Here is a 23,751-nt window from a genome sequence, read left to right on the forward strand (position 1 = left end):
CCTTAGGCAAAAGAGCTTTGGCTGTTTGCAGTTTCTTCAGGATACCTCTGTGATCTACAGAAGGAAAAGGAGGGATTTCCAGTCTTCCGCCTGCAAGAAAGTCTGGCAAAAGATTTCTACTGTCTAATAAGCAGCCCAACAGCTCATTGAAGAAAGAAAAGCTTTAAAGGAAAGCAAAGTGAATAAAACACAGCTCAAATGCACTCGCTGCATTTCGAAGGAAATGGCAGGGGCGGGGCGGGGGGGGACAGGCAGAAAAGCTCCTTTGGCTCCTTATGGCAAGCTCAGTTTCTTCACCCAAAGGAGACCTAACTGCAGGGTTTTTGCATATATTCTGGGTGATTATGATAGCAACCTCTGGAGAAAGGAAAGCAATTAATTAAAGTGAGGAAGCCGCGACGTCAGCTGCGTGCTGCTTTGCAAAGTCTGCAGCAAACGTAACAGGTGCCGGGGCAGATCGCGGCGTCCTTGGCCGGCTTCCTCCCGGCTATATCTGGCCGGCAAACCTGATCCGCAGTTAAAAATTGCCTCTCTGAGGGGCGGCGCGCTGCCGAGCTGCGGGCCCCGGGGTGCTCTCCCAGCTGTGCCGTGCTCCCCGGCCTGGGGCTTCAGGCCTTGTGCATGGGCACGCGTGTTTTCAAAGCAGCCAAGGGAAGGAAAAGCAATTAGGAAAGCTCTGCCTTATCCTAATTAGAGCCAGTATCGGAGCTGCATTAGAGCTGTTATCTCAAGTTTTCCAACGCTGTTCCCCAATGGGCTGGGAATGTGTCTCCGCTTCTCGTTCTTTTTCCCTGCTTTTCTCCCTCCTCCCAGTGACACTGTTTGACAGGCTTTGAGCTCCAGGACACTCCTGGGGTTTGTATTTACCTTTGGAGTTGCAACATTTTAAATCTAGTTGGAATGTCTCGATGTTTTCAATATTTATAGCTCATTAATTCATACAATGAGATCCTTCTGCGCTTCTTTACCCAGCGTTTAATGAGGAGGGGTTGCCAGAATCTCTGTCCCTGTCTCCTGGTGTCTATCTCACAGGTTTTCTATTGAATTAACTCAAGGTATGCATTGACTAAACATCTTCAGAGTCGCTGGACAAACAGACTATGTAATGTTCATAAATTAATGCAAATCAGCTTCAAATATGTCAAACTAGCTCCCCTAGGAATCCCTGGACCTCAGCATATTGTGACAGTTCTTGTTGAAGCAAATCTGGATCTTTCAGCGCAAATAATGGGAGTGCTTTCATCCTGAGCAGTATTACCAGTGAGACTAATGTGCCATTCTCCTTCTTAAAACTATAGTCTCATCAGATATAAATTAAACCATTGGGAGTGCAGGAAAAGAAAATGTGAGTGGTATTTGCATGTATTGTCCCTCCTTTTCATCTGCCACAGGAATCTCATTGTGGTGCCTTTTTAATGACAATACTGCTATTACAGTGAATGATTAAACAGTTGCAGCCTTTCATATTCTGGGCTTTCAGATTTGGAGATTCTGTTACACGTGTAAAATATTTGCATGCATTTGAGATATAATTAATTATGTATTGCTTGAAAGCCTCATATCACACACTGCAAATCTCACAGGTTTCCTCCCATGGATATTTCCATATCCCTGAAGGGACTGATTCAACTGACGGTTGTTGCTAATCGATGATTGTCTGTGAGGTGGCTTTTGAACATGTTTACAGGTGACTTTACCTACAGTAAAGGCACTGTCAAGTGCCACCGCCTGCTCAGCTTGCTGCTTGCGGGAGGCTGCAAACCCCGGGAGCTTCTGTGGCCGCTGGTGGCCAGGGTTTGCCTTTTAGTCCCCACTAGTGACGACCACTCGGGCGCAGATCTTGTTCTCCCTGACTCGGTGCTCCCATGCTGCCGGGGTGCAGATGTGCTATTTATTATTTCCACCATTACTGGAAGAGCCAAGTGTGTGATTGTTATTCACAAGGGCAGCACCTCGCTATTATTTGCGCTGAAAAAAGCAAGCATTACCACTCAAATACACTACTGCCCCAACACATCTCCCTAACTAAACATGCTCATCCTGTTCCAAGATGGTAGATTTTGTTGCAGATAGGAGATGTTCACATTCTTTCCTTGAAGTTCGTCTCCTCCACATATCAAAAAATGTTAACAAATGGGCATAATATATGCCCTGGGGAGCAGGCAAAGCTGCTTTTCTTTTTCTTGGCTGGCTTAATTCATTCTGGAATTGTGTGACTTTTCATCTTGCATTTGAAGGAAAAGGCAAACTTGCAGTGTAAAAGTAGCATGATAAATTGTGGAAAAATAACTTGCTGGCTTTCTTAAGAAACTTTCTCCTCCAGCTCCTCCTCTCGCTGTACTCCTTCCAGCGCCCCAGAATTCATTGCATCAGTGCATGTTATGGCACCTTTGGGATGCGTTAGTCATAAGCATGGAGCTACTGGTGCTTTGCAGGCATATTTTAACTCTGGCTCTCACACGAATGCTCTGACACATCCGTGCTGTCTGCACGTCTGGGTAGCGTTTGCTTGCGGGCGTCTCCTGAGATTCCAGGCAGCTCAAAAAAGGAAACATCTAATTTATATTCGCTAAGGTATGCGTGAGGTCCTTTTGTTATTCTTTGGTGGTGGTGAGGGCTTTTGAGTACAGCGTTAATGTGGGATGAAGGCAAGACCGATGGCTCAAATGGGAACTTGGGCCTTCTGCTGCAATGTCCCCCCTGCAGTCCTGGCCTCTTGCTGCTCAATGCTGCAGGGTGGCTAGAGACAGCGCAGAGGCTGCGTTAGTTTGGCCAGTCTTGCTCCTGTGCCCCTCGGTACTATTTTCTGTGGTGTGGTTTGTCCGGAGGGTCCACGCATCCCTGCCTCGGGCTGTGGCGGCAGCATCGTCCGGCCTCTTGGCACGCCGGCCACCGCATCGCGCTCCTGGTGATGCTTCCCTCCCTAATGGTCAACGGGCATCAGGGACTGAACAAATGCAGCCGCCAGGAATTTGCACTGGCATCGGGAGAAATCATAATATCTGCCTTAGCCTAACTGCTGTTGTGACGCACCAAATTGCCTGTGTAATTCTGCGCTTTGTGCAGAAGATCTGAAATGGACTGGATCTGAGCCTGCCTCTTCTTCCTTTGAATTCATCCAGATCTCCGAATTCATCTGTAAGTGCATACAATTCACGTCTCCTTATAGGGCACTTCGGAGATGAGCTGCTAAGGCCGCGCTGTATGCTGTTCCTGTGACAGGTTTTTTCTTCTGGGGGCAGACCCATCAGATTCTTTTGTACCCCAATGGTGTAAATCTGGACTAATTCCAGCAGTTCTAGGTCTACATGCAAACAGCTGAGATCAAAATGGCTTTCTGACTGGTTGCTTTTACATACAAGCTTAGGAGAATTCCCGGTTTACCCGCAAAGGTTTATTACCAGCCCTGGTTTGGAAAACTGTCATGTGCTTTTTAGGCCTAATCTAATGTAACCAGCACAGACTGCTCAAATATCAAGGCCTATTATCAAGCAGTGTATTTTCCATCAGCACATACACTGAAGTCAATAAGACTTGAAATAGCAGGGTGTTTTAAATTAAAATACTAAGGCATTACATGTATATTAGGTCCTATCAGGCGCTGAGTCATTTGCTAATATTTTGCACATAACCATGATCATTTTATGCAAAAGAAGGGAGAGGCATGCTCTGAAGTAAAACTGTTCTGCCCTGTCTGCACTATATGGTCTCGGGTTTAAGAAGATACAGTACAGAAAGGCACAGGTTTAATTTTTCTCTCCCTTAAAATGAATGACCAGCTAGAGGTCTGGTGCACAAGCAGAAGAGAAAATATGTATATTGAAACAATAAGGTATTGTGGTTAGTAACAGGTTTTGCTAAATGAAATGCCGGTTTTGTTTTTCTCCTTAGGGAACAATAAGAAAAATTCTCTTTGTACATATCTTTTTTTGGGACAAGCTCCGTGACTGGTCACAACCTGTAATAAAAATGCCATATCCAAGAGAATATATTTAATATCGGGAAGGCAAAATAGAACGATACGATCTGTTTGGGGTTTCAAGGTAAATGTTTAGACATTTTTTCCTTTAAAATAATCTGTGATAGATGCTGGTTAGCTGACTGGGAAAAGAAATCACAGAGGATTTATGCCACTAATGACAGGCTATGATGTCAAAGACATTTGGCCTGTGGCCATAACCTTTTGTGCAGCTCTGGCTGATTATTATAAATAAACAGGACTGCTCAGCTGCTGCTTGGATAGGAGTCCCCATCACTCGGAGCACTGAAGACTGGGCTAAGAGGAGCACTTTAAAAAATCCAGAGGGAAGGATGTCCTGCAAGAAGTGCTTTCACCCCTTAGAGTCCCTGGTTTTATGAAGTAGGGCTTGGCTAACATTTAAAGAAGCACCAAATCACCGAAATAACATTGAAACCAATCTTAGTTGCTGAAACTCCATCATATCACATTGATTTTCAGTTAGTCAAAGGCCTGGATGTGCCATCAACAGCATGCATCAGCATGATTATTGCTCCACTACTCCCCTTTTGTAGTATAAAAGTGCAAACTGGAGTGGCTTTTAAAGACAACTGCAAATCTGACCAAAGAGAGACAGGGAAACCCTGAAGTGTATATAACTCTCATAGGCACCATATCTGTTCTCTTAAGAAGCTTATGGGTATAATTTTAATCATATTTGCCAGATAATACACAGGATTTGCTTGCAACCGTTTCAGCCATTTGATACTTTGGAGAGCTTCGTCATGTTAGTGGTGGTGTCATTTTTCTTCCCACGTAGAGCTTTTTCCTTTTGCGCCTTATCCTCTAGGGGCTGATGTGGCTAATGGTTCACTAGGTGCCACTACTACTCTGGTAGGCGTCAGGAACCCGAGTTACAGAGCAAAGCTTCACGTGATGGTGTCCACGTGCAGACAGAAGAGGGTCCTGCTCCTCGTCCTCCCGCATTTTGTTCACCGTTTGCTCTACTGTGCTGGCGTTTGCAGCAGAACAGCTGGAAAGGGAAGCTCTGCCGGTATTCGTTTGCAGATGTGGTTCGGGCACAGCCTGGCCGAGCGTGCACACCCTGCGCTGCCTGGCAGTGCGCGGTGCGGAGACCTTTTGCAAGGCTGAGCAAAGCGGGCGCTGTCCTGCGCGACGCCTGGCTCCTGCAGGCTGGGACTTCACCAGACCTGGAAGCTGCCCCGGCACGGGCGCAGGGAGGGAGGAGGAAGCCAGCCCCAAAGCGTGACATGGGCCACGCACATGACCGAAGAGTGTCTCGAAGTCCAGCTCTTGAGTAGCGAAAGGGCACTTTGGGAGCAGGGGGCACTTATGGCTCGAAGACGCTCTCCTTGCTCCAGAGGCTGAGCCGCCTGCAGCTTCCCGCTGGCCAGTGCGTTACAGGCTTCCAAGCACATTTGTCTTCTCTTTCCCCCTTTTCTTCCACTGAACGAAGCAAGGAAGATGTTGACGACACTGGAAATGTTTTATCGCAGCAGCGATCAGATCCAGTCGGTGGGTCAGCGGCAGATTTGCTTGCAAGGGGTGCTCCGAAGCAAATCCTTCCCTTTAACAGCACACCGAAAATCTCCGCGGAGAAACCTGCTTCACTGCGAAGCCCGTCGACGTCGGCTGTGGCTGCACCTGCAGCATCTCCCATTTAAGCGGCCCGCGGTCTCCCCGTGCTGGGCCGGGGCGCAGGGCAGCAGCTCAGCCGAGCCCCCGCCGCGGCCGTCACCGGCTCGCGGGCTGCGCTCGCTCGTCTTCTGGCTCCTATAATTGAGTCCAGATGTCAGAGTGGCTCTGCAGTTTGATGATTGTATTTCACTATTAACATACTTGTTTTATGACAGAGTAGGATCATTACAATTGTCACATTATTCTGTTTCTTTTTTTCCCCTCTCCTATTAGTAGAGACACTTATATTATTTTTAATAGGGAGAAACAAGTTCCCTATGTCCTTTTCCAGTCCTAAAAATACAACTATATTTTCCAAAGAATCTTATGATTGTGGATAATCTAAATACTCAACTAGAACATGCTAAAATGCCCTGGATTTTATGAAAAAGTGAGTCCTGATACCCAGAAGAAGGTTGGGTGCTCGAATTGAATCATAGCAGTATAATTGTTGGTACTGTCAGATCTTATAATCCACAGAATTATTTTTAGGTACACACTTAATTCACGAAACTATCTGTGAAATATTTTCAAGAGAAGTTCCCCTGTAGAGCATTTGTTTTGGAAAAATACAAACCATTGTGCCATTTAAGCATATTTCACCTCAGAGACCAATAATGTTTTATTTGTGTTGAAAGAAGGCTGGGGCTTATTTAACATTAATATGTGGTTTACAGCATGGGTTAAAGTTCCTCTCTTAATGTATGCTATAACTTTGCCCAAGAGGTTTTGTTGCTGAGGGGGTAAGTTTCTGCTTAAGAGACATGAACCTAAAGACAAAATATATTCACAGGGTATAAAAATGCCAACATATGGTACGCTTTCTGTTCAAAATTCTTCTGCATTCTGAACATTCACGATAATTAATGGCATGAGCTAATTAATAAAAGTATATAAATACAACACTTGGCCCAATGCCGTACTGAATAAAGGTAGTGTGCTAATGTCCAGGCCAAAGGACCTTAGTCATTTCTGCATTAGGCTCTTGCTTTTCAGACCCTGGAGCATGAGACAGTCAGACACGAGCAGTTGTGCCAAGGTCAGACCATGGCATTAATGACGGAAACTCCAAGCTACTGTGGTCACAGAAAGGAAAGATATGGAAAATGCCACGGTAGCTATAGGGAGAGAAAGATTTAGTAAAAAGGGAAAAAGCAGATCCTAAAATAGGGAAGAAGGTGACAGATAGAAGGGAATTTGAAGAAAAGTGAATGGGAATTATGCCTTCAATCAAAGCCTCTGGAAAGCAACAGTAAATCATGAAAATGCAGTGGGATTTGGGCTTTTAAATCATGCAGGGACTTCTGGCAACATTAACATGAAAGTCTTAGAATCCACAGAGAGGAGGAAAAAGCTTAAGGAGAGATTTTCAAAGGCTTGATGGGGAAGTAGGTGTTTATTGAATATTTATCAAGGCTTGGGATAGAATGCAGAAGACAGCGTTCGTGTTGGATGCACCACGGCAAAGCCATGCACAGCCTTTTGCAGCGGACAAGATCCAGTCTCGTGTAACGTTAAAAAATATTTAACATTTTGCAGTTGGTTCCAAGGGAGCATTTTCTCCTTGGCAGCTCAGAGCGGTATCTGCGCAAAGGCCACGGCAGAGCCGCTTCCTTCCAGCACTGTCCCGCAGCACTGCCCACCTGCGCAGAGCCCGGCCTGCTTGCTGCATTTAGCTGCAGAGCGGCATTGCTCCGGAGCAAATTCAGATGTAATTGTTGGGCACTGCATTGGTTTCTGGGATGTTTTGAGCCTTAACTAATTGAAGACTGTGAGGCATCCTGAGACAGAAGAGAATAGCCATTTGTAAATGCAAGGGAACATTGTATTATTTCCACTAGTTTATACCACAATTTTACAAAAAAAGAAAAGGAAAAAAAATCTCCTTCAAGATGAGATAATCCTAGTGGAACAATCCTGTAATATATGCTGAAAACTGTGTGCGAGACTGAATTGTGAACTTTTAAATGGGAACATTTCTAGACGTGTGCACTGTATTATCTCCAATTTAAATTCCCATAATTCTATCCTTGAAGGCTTTGCTCCTCTAGACTTAAAAGGCAGAACTGTTTATTCCTTGTGCTTGGGAAAGAAGACAAGTCCTTTACAGTCTCAAAATGGACTTTTTTTCTTAAGGAAAATGTAATTGCATACAAACTGCAAACCCCTCTAAACAATTCTCATCGGTTGCCTGAAGAATCCTTTGGCTGAATTGTAAATCACTGTAAAGTGCACCAAAAAAAAAAGACCGGGGCATAAATGAGTTTTGGAGCTGTCTAGTCTGGGGATCTGTAAGGTAATTAAATCAAGGAGACTTTCTGATCTATAGAAGGGTCAATATAACAGGGCAGTGCTTTGAACCATGGTCTCATTAAGACACAATTGCCTTCTTCACTTCCCAAATTGTTTATAACAGAGGCTTATTCCTAAGTAGTCAATAACTGAAGAACATAAATCACAGCACAGAAAGAGTTATTCCTGGTTTATGGGCCAGATCCTCAGCTGGTATAAATCACTGTTGCCCCAATGATGTCACCTAAGCCACGCTTATTTATGCAGTCCAAAGATCTGTCTCATACTGTTCTCATTTTATTGGCTTTTATTGACTCATTCTGTAGGCACAGATTTTCATATATAAAATGAAGGTGGAGATAACTGAGGTATGTGAGAAGTAATTTTGCAAAATTTTCAAGGGAAAATCTGAAGTGCTCTCTTCCTTCCCCCCGCATTTTATTAAAAAATAGTTACCATGTGAATTTCTGGCAGGTCGTAACCATTTCCCTGAACACCACCGTGGTCACTTTGCACACTTGCTTTTGCAGAATGTTCCAGTGGTCTTTGCATGATTTAACAGAGCTGCTTCTAGATTTTAATTAAATTCAGAGTGCACGGCCCCAAGCTCCACTGCCTGCCTCTCTGCACCGACAGAGACAGGGCCGGCAGAGGCCAGACCCTGTCCTCGGCGGGAGGAAGTGCCCAGCACCTCGAGCACATTTAAGTCTGACTTTTCAGGTGCATGTGCAACACCAGGATACAAACAGCCCGGTAGAGCTAATGTGAAGTACCGAGCAAGCAAACAGTATTCTTGCAGCCTGTATAGCCACTCTAACAAAACATTATTGCCGATAATTAATTAAACTTACAAAAGATCCTTTTTCTTTTTTTTCCAGGGGCTGCTGTGAGGAAATCTGGCAGCATGAAGTCACCTTTATATGTCCTGGATGTATTTCATCACGCTGATGTAAGGACTGATGTCACCAGTGTCAATATCGTATTTATGAAGGTGGAGATCAATACTAGATTTAAGATCCATTGACAGAATTATAGCTCTGACTGCATTTGCCCTTCTTTGGCTGACTGGGAGCCAGAGGGGTTTTTCCATGTCATTCAGTTAAAGGAGTTTCCACTGACTGGCTTTCTCCTCTCACTACACACACCACAGCAACAACAGTCATTATCATAACAAAAAAACCCTCCATGGAAATAGTAAAAATTTATGAAACAAATCTCCGAAGAACAAAACATCGAGCTAGCAAAGAAACTGAATGCGAGAAAACAGCCAATGAATATTGTGAAAAATTGATGAGCAGAGTCGAAATGAATAAACAAGCAGCATCTTCTTAATTAGGTATTGTTATAATGCTACTCCTCTGGTTTAAAATGCTAACGTTTATATCCATCCAGAATTTTGGCAATCAGATAACGGTGGGTTCAGGCATTTGAGCTCTCTGATGTTCTCTTTGTGACACAAAAATTATGCACACTTTTTCCAGGAAAAATTATCAGTATTTTATTCCAGGCCGTTTAACAAATCAAAGCTGTCACTATAGTCGGGAGAAACATTCATCGGCTATCCACACTATCCTCCTGCTATGGCTCGGAGGGCGCGGACTTTCAAATTCATTGCCAGAGACTCACTGGAGCGCTACTTTCTGCCCAAAAAGCACTGAAAGGAGAGAGGGAAAAGCTCGAAGGAAAAGCATTCAGACAAGAGGCAGGCATGCCTGCAGGAAAGGAGCTCGGGGAGCGAGCAAGCGTGGCGATAAGGCTTATGCTGGAGTCATGGGGTCTCTCCAGGCTGCGGCTATTTCTTTACTACGTCTGTGCAATGCAGAGCACAATGGGGCTTCTTTCCTGACAGGGGCCTTTCGGAACAGCATTAATATATGTGTGTAGGAAGAAATAATATTTTGTATTAAAATACCTTTATCTGGCAGGATATGCATGTGCCTATGCAGAAAACAACAGAAGAGATATGATCTGCCTGAACAGAGCACTGGGGAACGAGGCAAACACTCCAGTCGAGCTTTGCCGTGCGGTCTTGCTCGAGCCACTTCCTCTCCCTATGCCCCGTTTCTCCTCCAGTCCTCTGTCTGTCTTCCATACTTAACTCTTAAATTGGTCAAGACAGACTTTATCCCCCTGTGTTTAAGCAGGCACCTACAGCTTAAGCTCTCTTGAGGCTTCTGGGTGCTGCCATATAATAAAACCTTTAACACCTTAATCACTGATTTGTTTCCAGAAGCAGACTGAAGGCTTTAAATTTTCCTGCTGAAAGTTTACACATGCATACATATATATATATATATTTATATATAGGCTTCATGCTCACCATCTGAAAGTCCATCACCCTCACTAATTTGTCAGCCTCCTGTTAACTTTCTGACTCTCCCAAGCAATTTGGGACACTCAAACACTCACAGGTGGCAGCATTTCTTCCTGAACCCATGATGACAGTCGTAACTTCCTCTTAGCCTGAAGATCTTTCTTATGCTCCTAATCTTTCTGAAACCATCATTTCTTATCCAAAGCCGCTTAAGCAGTTGGAGTGTAACGTTCATTTCCAGGCAGTATGTCCACAAACTTGTGTAAGGACTGTTTTGCAAACTGAGCTGGCTATAATCTGGAGTAAAATTAAACCTTAATCTCTGTGTCCTGAAGGAAAGATTTGTCACTGCCCAACAAACATGTATCTTAATAAAAACATTAATTCCTGTGAAGCACAAATCCATTCATATCCAGTGGCTTAAAAGGATGTGCCTATGCACGTGGGAACTTTGGATTTTCCTTCATCTGAATCAGTTTGTTGCTGTTAAGACAGGCTTAAACCTAAGCACCAGGAACTCTTAAAGAAGATGCGTCATTATCAGGACCTAAATCACACAAGCACCTCCAGACCGCGAAGGGGCTCCCGGTGTCAGTGCCATGGGGTGAGAGCGAGCTCCTGCCCGAGCCGCAGGCAAAGGGCAGCTCCTCGCCCCCCTCCCTAGAACAGGATCTAAGTTGCAGATGAATTAAAGGCTCTTTTTCTTGTGTGACACCGGACCGTAGCAGAGGTTAGAAATCAACCTAGGTCTCCTGAGTCACTGCCCTGTGCACTAACCACAAGATTTTTTGTCCTCTCCATTTCTCAACTGCTAGTAATTATGCTTAGAAATGTTCTGGAAGCCAAAACAAACAAGCTAGATGTTTCCAGTGAGCTTTCAGTTTGTTATTAATCCTTCAAAGACAGTTTTGTCCACAAGGAAACACAGAAAGTTATCATGTTGCTAAGCCCACTTCTCTGCTTTGCATGTTTGTGGCATCATTTCTCTCTGATGAGCGAATTTGCGTACAAGCTGACATCTCTCCCCTTGGACCGGATATTCTCCCTCTCACATGATGGGGAAAACAAATTCCATGCTGAATCAGAACCCAGCCTGCACAACTAATATGATCTGGATTCATTTCAAACAACAAGGATTTTGGTCACTCAAGGCCTACCTCAGAACTGACTGGAAGTAATTTTGTGTGTATTTTTTTTCCCACCATACTACGAAGTGCTACCTCATGAGCATAGCATCCTGGAATGACAGTAAAACTCTTCAAAAATATCAGATTTTTTTTCTTCAGATTTCCTATTGCTTATCTCTAATTTTAAAAAGAATCTATAATAAATAGGCATTTAGTGGGTTTCTCTACATTACATTAAATTTACATGGATGTGAAAATTCTAGCACCTACACGTCCTACAGTGACTCACTGGAATGTGCTTATCACAGATGGATCTATTAAAGAAAGTCATCCTTATTGGTACTTAGACCTTGCCTTTTTCCTTGGAGCCTATTCATGCATGACCTCATAAAGCTTCCCAAGAGTTGGATGAAGACTAGGTGCAGTGTCCTCCTAATTAGTATACTATCTCACTTTGCATCATATTTTACAATCAGCAGACATTATCTGGGCAATCTAATTGAAGCAAAACTGATGGGAATATTTCAATTCTGTTATTGACTTTTCTTCTCCAGCTTTGCAATCAATTCCTGTTGCCGCAGGCGGGCTGCCGTGGCAGGGACAGACTAGCTGTGCTCCATCACAAACGCCAGCCGAAGCCCAAGCTGCCTTGTAAGACTTTTGGAGGCCTACTCTGTGTCATTTGGCAGCTCTGCCGCTGCTGCTGCTACTCCTGATGCTGGTGTGGCAATGTAACATGGTGAGAACATCCCCAATGAGGACCAAAGATTAAAGAAGTTCCAGTCCATAGCAGTGCAGCTCATCAGGAGAGACCCATTTACCTTCTCTTCCCCTGTCCTCAAGCCTCACAGATTTCTAGGAATAAAACACCTCATTTCATTCTCAGAATTTGAACACTAGAACGTGAAGAATAGTTCCAATCTTCCAGGGCAATCACTGAATAATTCATTAATGAGACTTCAACTTCTAAGAAAGAGATTGTTTAATTGTTCAGGCCAACAGTGCAGGTAAAGCTGGTGGAATTTCTGAAATACTTGGCTTCGAATCCAGCGAGTCCATTGAAACTAATGGGATTTCGACATAGAAGTCCTTTTGAAAATCCCACCGGGTGACTAACTGCATTGCTAGGCTCTTTAACTGAAAATATGGGCCCTAAGGTTTGATGCTGGTCTGTTCAACGGGCATTAGAGTGTTCCCCTAACTCAACTGAGTATTATGAAAATAACTGCAGATCACATTGTGTGGCAGGAGGTTCACATAATATATCCATGTATTTGGATTACAGCCAAATAAACTTTCTAAGACAAAGTTTCAAAACAGGCCGATGCCCAGATATCTGTGTGGCCATTTAAAACCTAACTTATTTACATGTTTTAAATCTGAAATTCTGACCTGGTGAAATGTGGAGGTGACCCAGATGCTGAAGTGTATAAACACTGCTGGTCTGCCTCAGCATACACACATTCAGCAGAGCACGCGCCGTCCAGCCAAGCCTTCTTGGGTAGTAGGTAGAATTGGACCTTAGCCAAAGCTTTAAGACACATAGATCAAGACTTCAAACTCTCTACAAAGTTCAAGTTAAGTTGGCAAGTAGTGTTTTAATTCTGGCCTATTTCTAGTTTCAACCACTTCTCCAGTTAGGTTGGGTATAGTTGCTATAAAGTGAAAACTGACTGACTCAAATTTATTTTTAAAAACTAAACTAACCAGATGATTTTTTATCTGACTATAGTCTTGTCCAACCCACATGAAGAAAAGGCTAGAGCTCAGATCAAATATTTCTTGGCCAACATGGCACTGCTATTAGGGGAGATTTCCAGCAACCTCTGTCACAAGTTGCAAGCTATTTATCAGAAACAAATGGAGTTTGAAATTTCATGACATTTAATTTTTTAAGACAGTAATTGCCTATTTCCTCACCAAAATCAGAAACAGAATATGTTTTCAAAAGCCCTCTCTCCAACAACCTCTGTTGTGATGCATTTTCTTTTCTTTGCAGCTCAGGAATTGATATCCTTTACTGCAGAAGCATAACACAATCTCAAACCTCATGGTCGCAGTTCAAGTACAGCCACGGACAGCGATGTTAGGGGAGCGCTGGCTCTCTGTCAGGCTCTGCTGGCCTGAAGAGTGAGGTGAGCATGTTTTCCAAAGAATGACTAAGGCAGCTGCAAGATATAGGTTTCACTTTATCAGTCCCTCAAGGAGAAAACAACTTTGCTTGCCATTAAAGTCTGCCTGGAAGCTGCGATAACTGTCCTGAAAAATTAAAGGATGGAAATGGAATTTCTGTAAAGTGTGTTCCAGTTCACCGCTCAGAAGCTGAAGCACCAAAGGGGAAGAATAGCTGCTCCAAATATATAGCCATAATCTGGGCAGAACCTTGCAAAAAAGTGACATGCAAAACCTTGTGGATCACGTGCAGACTTGAGTTGTCTCTTGGTCCACCACATTAAGAGAGAGCAAGACTGCGAGAACAAATACAATCTGCAGGAGGTGCTCCTAGGAAAAATAATGCTGTATTACGCAATTTATCTTGCTAGTGTTACTTCCTGTCTCCTTGCCTTGTCTTGGTGCTTTGCCCAACAAAGCTATCGTCCACTGTAAATGCAGTGGAGTATGTCAAAAAGTAGCAATGAGGATTTATGCAGGTAGATTGCCATTTGTTGACCACTGCTAATGATCATAGCTGTCTGGGAGAATGAGGATGCATGCGGCTGTGTCTGTCTGCTTGTGGTTCTTTTGAAAAATTTTGACAGCGACTGCAAAATGTCTCAACAGCCTTCGGCTCACCCATCACTACTCACTGCCTCCATTTGTGATTCAGGTACGTCTTACAGGTAACATTTTAACCAGAACAATTATCCTTTGCTGAATTAGCAGAAGGGAGCAAGGTTTGTTTCAAGTCTGGCACTTGCTATAACCGGGATCAGGGCCATGCGATAGGCCCAGTTTGGCTGAACTGCCTTTAAAAATCATAGCCTGTTGCTAAAATGGCCCCAGCCCTACCTACCTTACACTCCTTGCCACACACCCCTGCTGCAGACATTTGTAAGATGCCTCAGTAATTCTCAGATATCATCATTATACCAAAGCTATGAAGAATTCCACGGTCCCACATGAAATTGTACTTGGAATGCAAACTAGAACTACTGGGCAAGACAAATTAATTAGCTGTATTCTTGCTAGTATTTTATGGAGCTCTCTGTGCTCCAGGGATCTCACTGTACCTTCTGAGGCTTCAGAAGGACACAAAATCATATTGTCCCAAGCCTGCATTGTCCCTGCAATATATCCCTTCAAGTCCCTGCAGCATACATACGGGTAATCATTGGAAGGCATAATTAATTGGCATAGTTGGCAGGCCCTGCAGATGCAACTGATAAAAGTGGACTCAGGAAGACGTTGTGTATCCTCCTCTGCATGTGATCAGACTTGTTCTCCAAAGCAGGTCTAGGTCTAGCAGGAACTCAGTTTCAGAGCTAAGGGCTTCCACTTCTGAAAACATCCTATCCTCAACACAACTGAGTTTCACTATATAGAGATTTTGGTAGTATTTTTCATGGGTGGTGGCTGAAATCAGAGACAGTTTTAAGAAGACAGGGTGAAAATTAAGGTAATGCACCAGATGTGACTGGATAGTTATCCTGCATCTGGGCCATCCTTATCCTCCATCTCTCATCCTTGAACCCAGGATTTTCCTTTAATGTTACTGCAGTTCTTCCCCTTTATGTATTTTGAAGCCCCTCCAAAATTGGAAAATTGTGATCACGGCTGAATTTACACCAAAGAAAATTAACATAGGGATCTAGCAGCTTTGCCAAGGACACTGTGTACATATGCTCATATAGGGTGCTTATAGTTCTGGCATCTCTCATCACTTCTCAAGGTGGAGCCCCCACCAGTGTAACAACAAAGGTGTTAGATTTTTTTGTTAAATTAGCATTTGATATTGTAAAATAAACTGTATAGAAATGGCATCCAGATTAAGATGTAGCAGTGCTTCTCAGGAATGATCAGTGTTGGAGTCTGTATCATCTCACCATGTACTCATCAAGGTATGGAGGCCTGATGTGTGGGGAAAGATGCATATTGAGCAGCCTGCTACCAACATATCTGAAACCTCTGGTCTAAAATCTGAACCTAGACTTACTGCAGCTGAATTACAATCAACTCCTAAAATCACTACAAAGGCTTTTGGATATAGCAAAACATTCAGTGGCTGTGAGGGTTATGTTACACCTTGTGACTGAGAAAACGTCCGGTAGCAGTCAGTTAGTCACGCCGTCTATAACGTAATTACAGATTCACAAATCCAGAGTATGTTTTGGATTTGCTCCACAGACACTGGGTAATTGCTACCCAGAGATCCAAGGCTTTTCAAGGATTTATAGGGCTGGCATGTGGTATAGCCTGTGGAAAAACAGCAGATCAGGCATGATATAACAGGTATGGGACTGTATATTAATTTCCGCAGAAGCCCTTGTGGGTAAACTGATGCAAGACCAAACTGAGCATCAACTAGCAATTGTGCCATAAGTGAACACTTGCTGATCGGTGTTCATGCTTAGGCTAAAGGTTTCTTTGCAGGGTCAGCTAGGATGAGATCATTAGTATTCTTTGAGGAACGCCTAATTGTACCCACAGGAGTTCTGTGGGAAGAAAAAATGATCACTTATTAAGTAAAAGTGCTAAAAGATTTTACCGATTGCCTGCTGACAAATCAGTGGAACATCTGAGTATTTGTCTCTGGTGCAACTCTATCAAGACCAGCAAAACCACAGCAGAGTTGGACCTATTTTGTCCCACTGCCTTTTGAGCCATTCAGTATTTTCTGAATTCTTCCCTCTCTCATTTTTCATATTTGCTATGAGTTTCTCAGCAGGCAGTGGAGACAAGGTACATGCTGAGTGATCATCCTGTCCAGTTTTCCACATCTGACACTTTAAAAAAAATATAGGTAGAGAGGAAAGAATGGTTTGCAGTGAATGATAACAGCTCTGCCTGTTGCTACCACAGGACATCTTTGATGTGAGGATGGTACTGTTAACAAACACATGCTAATTGCTGTTCAATGACATGCTGGGAAAGTAGGCAACTTTGGTGGCAACAGCCCATTCGAGCAAAGGGATTGGACAGGAGCACGCTGAAAATCAGTGGCAGAGCAGGAACGGAGTCCAAGCGAGGCCTAAGCAAGTCTTTTGTGCTGCCGTCTGCCTTGCTCCGGGGGCTGCTGGGCTGTCATGGCTTACCTGGGCTGAGTTTCAAGTTGACCTCGCCTGATTCATGGGCTGGATGGAGACCTATAAAACCTGCGGCAATTCTGCGTGGGGGTTCGCTGTGAAACTCAGCGAAACTGTGGAGCTCCAGCTGAGCTTTGTCCTGATTTTTCTGAAACTCGGATAAATGTAAACCAAAAGCCTCAGCCCAAATACTGCCAAATTATGGGGAATGCGCCAAATGGAGAGTATTTTTAAATATCTTTCCCTGTTTTGTGGCTTCTGGGATGGGCATAGAGATAGTATGCAATAAACAAAGGAATACAGAGACAGTGTTTTGTGAACTCTGTACATGACCTTTTCCATGAGGTGAAGTTATTGTATAAGACTTTCCTGTCTGAAAGGGAAGGGAACTAGCAGGACAACACAATAAACGATCTCCCAGCAAATACCGAGGACTCAGTTACAGCAGCATGGCCTAATCTCAAGGTCGCAGCCAAATTGAAAGAGCTGTTGTGCCAGAGTTGGGTGTAAGGAATCAACGGGCCCTTCAGTTACACGCTCCCCTTGGATCGGAGGAGCAGTCAGCAGTCAAGGATTGTCCAGAAAGGACAGTCTCCAGAAAAGTCTAAAAAAAATTCAAATGCGTCACTCTAACATCAGGGGGATAAGCAAGCTCTAGGTATAGAGATACAGAGTGATTTTTATTGCCCTTAAAATCTGTTTTCTCTTAAAAGTCTTTCTTCTAAATAAAAACCTTGCTTCCAAATAAATAACACTTGGCTCAGATAGGGCCCTTTCTCTACTGTATACCAGTGTCATTGCTCCCAGAAAGAAGAGAACCACAGGCAGGGAAAAAAAGTCAGGGCCGCTGAGGTAATCAAGACAGACTGCACAGCACAGCTGCCATAGGCCTGGCCTGAAAACAGGCAAATGGTGATTTCTGCTCCAAACTCAGGAAGCAAACCTCAGATGAAATGCACCTGAGGAGCCCAGGTGGCTTGGTATCCTGCCTCCTGCCCATCACCACCAGCAGGAACATGCCATGGTCCACCCTCTTTGATGCATGGGTGGGGAGGGAGAGGAAGGAGGGAAGTCAGTTAGCTCTTCCCCATGAGAGGAAGAGCAAGAAAAGCAGTGTTTGTCAATAGGAAATATGAAAAAAACCACCCCTCAAACCCAACAATCCTAATTCCACCCATCAGATAAGCTAATGGAGCATTAACACATCTCCATTTCACCCTTCCTGCCCTGCCCTGCAATTTGCAAATGGAACAGACGCCTCTGCATCCTTTCGCTCTTGCTAAGCCCGTCCTCTCCCACATTTATCTGCTGGAATCACAGCAAAGTGCACATATCAGTTCCTGTTATTAAATCAACAAAACCCATGATGTTGACAAATGACAGCAGCATGCTCCACCCTGGACTGCTAATGGTGCGATGGTGATCTGTCCTCCCGACACGCAGGGCTCCAGAAGGTCTGAAGGGAACAGGGATGGGGCAAAGGGGCTGTCTGCCAGCGCCTCCCCCATTCCCCATCTCAGTTTATAGATTCACAAAAGTTTAAGGTGAGAGGCAAAGTCTCCCTTAGCATCCATCTAGCCTCATTCCCCTACTTCACAGCCCTTTAAACTCTGGGGTTTTAGCCTGGTATATCTTCTAGAAAGGCATCCAGCCTTCCTGTGAAGACATAAAAAGATCCACTTGTGCCCACAGTAATTTTTTTCCATGGATTATATCACTCTCCTGTTAAACATAATTTCTTATTATAATTTTTCTGGAATTGTCTTCCAGCTGCTGATTCTTGCTACAGTTGTCAAAATTCAGCACAGCAATCCACTCTAAGCTTCTCCCACCCTTTCTGTTCCCTTACACTCCAAAATCTATGTATTATTCTGCATTTGAATAGTTCCGTGACTTTCTAATGCAGAATGCATTGGGCAAATGTTCTGAGTTGAAACAGTGATTATGCATTAGTGCCCTTAGATTGCTTTGGCAATTTTTGAAGGATATCAAAATGTGACGGGAACAAGTTCAGCAGGTAGTCCTGATGGATGCTGTGTGAGTCCCTAGCTCAGGGCATGAAGTTCCCTTACTTTAAAGAACTCCATCTTCCCCTTTAGAAATGCAATGAATGTAAAGTGAAGGACCCAACTGTGGTTGAAGGAGAAGTGTTTTAAAGACAGAGAGCTTTGTTCATATCCTTACTGCTCCAGACATATATCAGAGTGAAATGGAGTAGGGTATAGAGCCAAAATTAATATTATTTTTGGAAAGAGATCGATCCTGGAAATTAGGTACATGAAAGAGGAATAGAAACAAAGGATTGTTGGTTAAGGTCACTTTGAGGTCTGGCATGCATGACCCAAAAGAGCCCTAAAGCTTTGGATTCAATCACCCCAAACAATGAGGAATTGACTGTGATTATATAGTTACAAGAGTGCACTGGGTAATTTAGCAGTTGGAAATTGAATTAAAAAAGGCTAGGATATCCACAAACAAGATGTAGTCTGCCATGTGAAGGGTTTGACAGCAGTCATAAGCACTTTTAGGTGAGACGACCACTAACATCAGGCTGCCAAGAATATGACTGTCCTTGCGAATATGGGAGTATTGTAAGCTGCTGGGACTTTGTGGCTGGGCACGTAACTTGACTTTCTTGCCACTTCTTTCCTTCACAGTAAATGGAACAGTAAAAGAGAAAAGAAAAAGAAATGTGGGTATCTGGGTAGGCCAAATCCACAGCCAGTTTCCCAAAGCCCTTTATTAGAAAGTGCCCAAGTGTTTAAGCACATAGTGCTCAGGCAGAGGCCCAGGCTACCAGGGAATGGAGGACAGTTCACACTTCTCCATCCATTAGGACACTGGAAATTTAATTAATGTTGGGACAATAGAGCCTGTGGCTTTATTCAGCTCTGCCCATTTTCACCTGAGAAAGACTGGCTTTGCTGAGTGAAATAAAACTGGCTCTGCTTTATCATTGATTTATAGTGATGTATAGTGTATGCTTTATAGTATTTTATAAAATATTAGTTATTGGGAAGACCTTGGTGCAGGATGGAAGTTTTCCTTATCTGAACTGAACCAGCAAAGATCTAGGAAGTATAAACACTGCTCTGTCTTCCCCTCTGCTTTGGGGATGTTATAGAAAACCCTGGCTATACAACAAGGAAAATCAGTTTGCTAAAATATCCACTCAAGCAGCAAACAATACATACTCACATTAGTATGTGCTCAGTCCATCCCTGGAACAACTAAATAAATGAATGTTACAGCAACCTCTAATGACAGACTCCTATAAAGTCTGGTTTCTTCTCCATGCTTTAGAAATAGGCTCTATAGAAATCCTTTCCTGCCCTTTCTCCCCCTTTTATAAGTCCCCAAGGCTAATTAGCACTTAGAAACATCTTGAAAAAAATGAAACTTCATTTAGGGCTCACTGCTTTGACATACTGTTAAAGGATCACGGAAACAAGTATTTCTTGGTGTCTTATATCGCACAGATACAGAGCACCTGTAAGATGAGAAGAATATGCTCAGGTTTAATTAGCCTTCTAGAGCTTACAGACACATTTAACAAGCATAAACCCTGCCTTTCTGGGGTCTGATATCACACTCCACTAGTCATTAGCTCTCATTTGCTTTTCACTCTTTTTCTTTGCTGAAACCTATTCAGATTTGGAGGGGTGCGGGAAAGAAAGCACTTTGCTATGCACAACATAAGTAGGAATTAAAGCTCATAATGAAGAGTGGAAGACAGGGGAAAAAAGTGAAAAAGCATCAAAGCCAAATAAAAGAAAACAGAATTATTTCAATATTATCATAAATATGACTTCCCTTTAAGAGTAATCAGCAATATTCTTATGTAGAAAGATAAATGAGTGCTAGTCTCTGTTTTACTTCCGCATGTTCAACTTATTTATTTACTTATTAACACATCTGGCTGTCCGTCCCAGCAGGGAGCCCAGGGGCTGATGCCGCTCGCTGGGAGGGCAGATGCCAAACGGGTACTGGGTTACAGGTGCGTGACAAGGCCTCCGCGGTCTGCGCCAGACCAAGGCCAGCACAGCACAGCTCTAGGTCCTGTACTAAGGCTCTAGGTCTCCCTACACATTTTATTAAGGAATTTAGGTACACCAATTTGCTGCTGCAGATTTTAGTCCAGGGAGTGACTTCCTAAAATTAGGAGCTGGAATGATGTATATCATAATGTATATGGTCCTCTGGAGCTTTGACTCTAAACTCGGATTAAGAGGCTGTACCAAAGCCTCACCATAAGACACTGTCACCGTGTATAGGAACCTTACAAGTTTTGGACAAGCAAAGACTCATTTTCAAAGCAGTGAATTAGAGTCAGCCTTTACACACAAGCTGAAACCCTCTGCAATGGAAATTAAGCAGCTCTGTTTTAATTAGATCCCCATGTAAGTTTAAAAGAAAAAAAAGTCATCAGGCTGTTACAATACATTATTTTGTGTCAGGACAATACTATTTTAAAAGACCTTGTGTTTCAGAGTGGAGGGAATTACCTCTAACCTGAAAGATAAAACACTTACTGCAGTGAAGAATGGTCCAAATTCCCTGGAAGAAGCATACCATTGCTTTTTATCTCCTCTAGCACTAACTCTTTAAGTACTTTATTATTTCTGACAATCTTGAGCACTGAAAAGCACAATACTTCTAGATATGGAATGAGCAAAGGCTTAAAGGGAGAGAACATGCTTTCTATTCCCCTCCCAAACTCTTTTTTGTCATTAAAAAAGAACTGCCAAGGAGCTGATTTTTTTTTTACTTCCTACATTTAAGTAGAAAGACATACTGCAACACAAAACATCTGATACAATTGACATTTGATACTGTTCACCTGTAATGAAGATCTCCTGTGACTACTTTCCTAATTCCTGTTAACACAACTTCCTAATGTTAATTACTTTCACACTTTGCTTACCAGTTTTTTATAGCATGTGTACAGACAACAAACAGCTAATAGTAACACTAGGTGTAAACCCACAGTCACCCACACCATCAAAATTCTTAGCACAGTACTTTCTAACCTAAGATCGCTTTGCAAACCTTAACTAACAAGCTGAGCTGATTTGCACATTTTGCAAACTTAATTAGACCTCAGTATGGATGAAGATCCTGAAGATTTTTGTTCTGACTAATAATAGTTGTACTTTATCTTGCTTTGCCTTTCAACTAAATATGCCATAATTGTGTGTTTACATTTACTGGCATGTGCAAAACATTTTAAGTAAATGGGCAAAGCAACTAATTAGTATTGTACGTTCTGTACTAGCATGGTACACCAGGAAACCGTTCAGTGGGGGCAGGTTATCAAGCACACAGCTGACATTATTAATTAGTTGAAAAATAGGAGTCATATGGGAGGGGCCCACATTAGTGCTCTGAAACTTGTATCCAATAGTGTGAGTTTTCTTATATCCTCTTTATAATCAAATCATGTGCAGAGTTTTCTTGATTAACAATTTGGGGAAATGTGAGAATGTGCTGTAGGTTGTACTTCTACATAAGAGCTGGTTTCGGGCTTGTTCAGTTTCCTTACCTGATTGTTATCAGGGAAGAATGAGTCTTCAGCTATTCTGCAAATTCTCTAGTTAGGAGGTATGTAGTCTTGTTCCTTTGCTTGATCCTTTTTCTTCTGTGAAAGACAGAATTTGTGCAAATGTTTAGCAAAAAATCAAAAAACAAATTTTCAGTGTTGAAAGTGAATGAATTTCTTGTTTAAGCATATTAGCATGACTTCTGTGTAAAACAAAAGGAATATAGGTGGGCTTTAATGTATTGCTTCTAAAATACTAGTTAAAGGCAGCCTAAGATTCAAGGGTTTCTCTCTAGAGACTATAGAGGATTGTTTATAACTATGCAAGAGAGTAATAGGGATTATAAGGAGCTATATTTCTTTGTAATGGGGATGAGGACAGTATAGTTTAAAATCACAGGCCATGCTTTGATATGCTCTGCTGGAAAGAGAGAAATCAGAATGACTGAAGCTTAGGTGTCTCAAGAGGTAGGTATAGCTATGAAGGGAAGCATGTTATTGAAGTGCGCTGTTGTTCACGTACTAGCCTTGACAGTCTCCAGCCATGCGATGGTATGTTGCGCCTGGTAAGTGCTGTAGGTTGTACATAGCATGTGCACGTTCAAGTCTGGGGAGTGTTGGACCATTGCAAGGAGTGGCAGGGTGTACGTGGGCTGTGTTGAGTGTGTCTGTATTGCAGCTCTCAGTAGATTGTCGGGTCCAGTCTGAACTGCAGGTGGTGGCTGCAATGCAGCCTTGGCCGTTGCCACTGTGATCAGACATTGTGCAAATTCACTGTGTGCTTATGAGGTTGTCCTGGGAATATCAGCGCAGTTGATCCCAGGTTGGCCCTGATGGGACCATGTAGCAGTAGTACTAATGATATCTTGCAGTCTGCCTTGTGGGTGGCTTTATCCAGCTGTGCATGTCCAGCCATTCCGTTCTGCAGTACTGGCAGTTGCTTTTTTTCCTGCTACATCTTTCTCATCATCTTGCCAGTTTTCCTTTAATCAGCCACTGAGGCTCCACTAGTTTCTGTAGGTGTCTGCCAGCCAGTGACTCTGTTGTGAAGGCAGCTTAGGAAGGAAAATGCGAGGAACAGGTGGTTCTGTCTTGGACATCTCAGATCATTAATGCACCCTCTTCTTTGGTCCAGTGGTTCTAGACTGTCTGACTACCATGTTGTTTCTATTAAGCTGGCAAACATAACTTCAAGTGTTGGTTTGTTAATTATGCACAATTGCACATGACAATTGTTGTACCTCCACAACAGGACTTGATGTGGAGTGTGGAGAAAGAGAACTTGCAGAACAGCTGGAATTATGTTCTTATTTTATCTCCTTTTCTTTTTAATTTTCTCTCTCATCTTCTTTATTGGGAGATCACTTCCAAGCTGACTACTGGCTTTATTCAATTAAGTTGACCTTGACTTGTGCTCCTGATAAGCACTAAGGCTAAAAGCGTGATGAGGAGTGAAACAGGCTTTGGGTGGTTGCAGATCTGGTAACTCTACAAATAAGCTAATCTAGCAGGTCTAGTAATAGGGAATGCTAATAGCTCCTCTAATAAACCTGGCAATGAACCATTAATGTGGATTTCAC

General features: G+C 43.1%; 2 long non-coding RNA genes across 6 annotated transcripts in view; one reads left to right on the forward strand and one right to left on the reverse strand.

Moving 5' to 3' along the window:
- The window catches only part of LOC112982555 (uncharacterized), a 180,145-nt gene that overhangs the window by 25,874 nt on the left and 130,520 nt on the right, over positions 1–23,751 (reverse strand). For all 4 annotated transcript variants that reach the window (XR_010392193.1, XR_010392194.1, XR_010392191.1 and 1 more), the window contains exon 5: positions 22,175–22,270. This is a non-coding gene — a long non-coding RNA (uncharacterized LOC112982555). The remainder of the gene's footprint in view (positions 1–22,174; positions 22,271–23,751) is intronic.
- Positions 224–16,936, forward strand: LOC135330273 (uncharacterized). Of its 2 annotated transcripts, none has more exons than XR_010392196.1 (3): positions 224–3,138; positions 8,827–12,128; positions 13,389–16,936. It is a non-coding gene; the product is annotated as an uncharacterized LOC135330273 (long non-coding RNA). The 2 variants fall into 2 exon arrangements; XR_010392195.1 differs by having other exon boundaries at positions 224–2,574.

Source organism: Dromaius novaehollandiae, chromosome 18 (assembly GCF_036370855.1).
Source record: "Dromaius novaehollandiae isolate bDroNov1 chromosome 18, bDroNov1.hap1, whole genome shotgun sequence".
In the NCBI taxonomy this organism is placed as follows: domain Eukaryota; kingdom Metazoa; phylum Chordata; class Aves; order Casuariiformes; family Dromaiidae; genus Dromaius; species Dromaius novaehollandiae.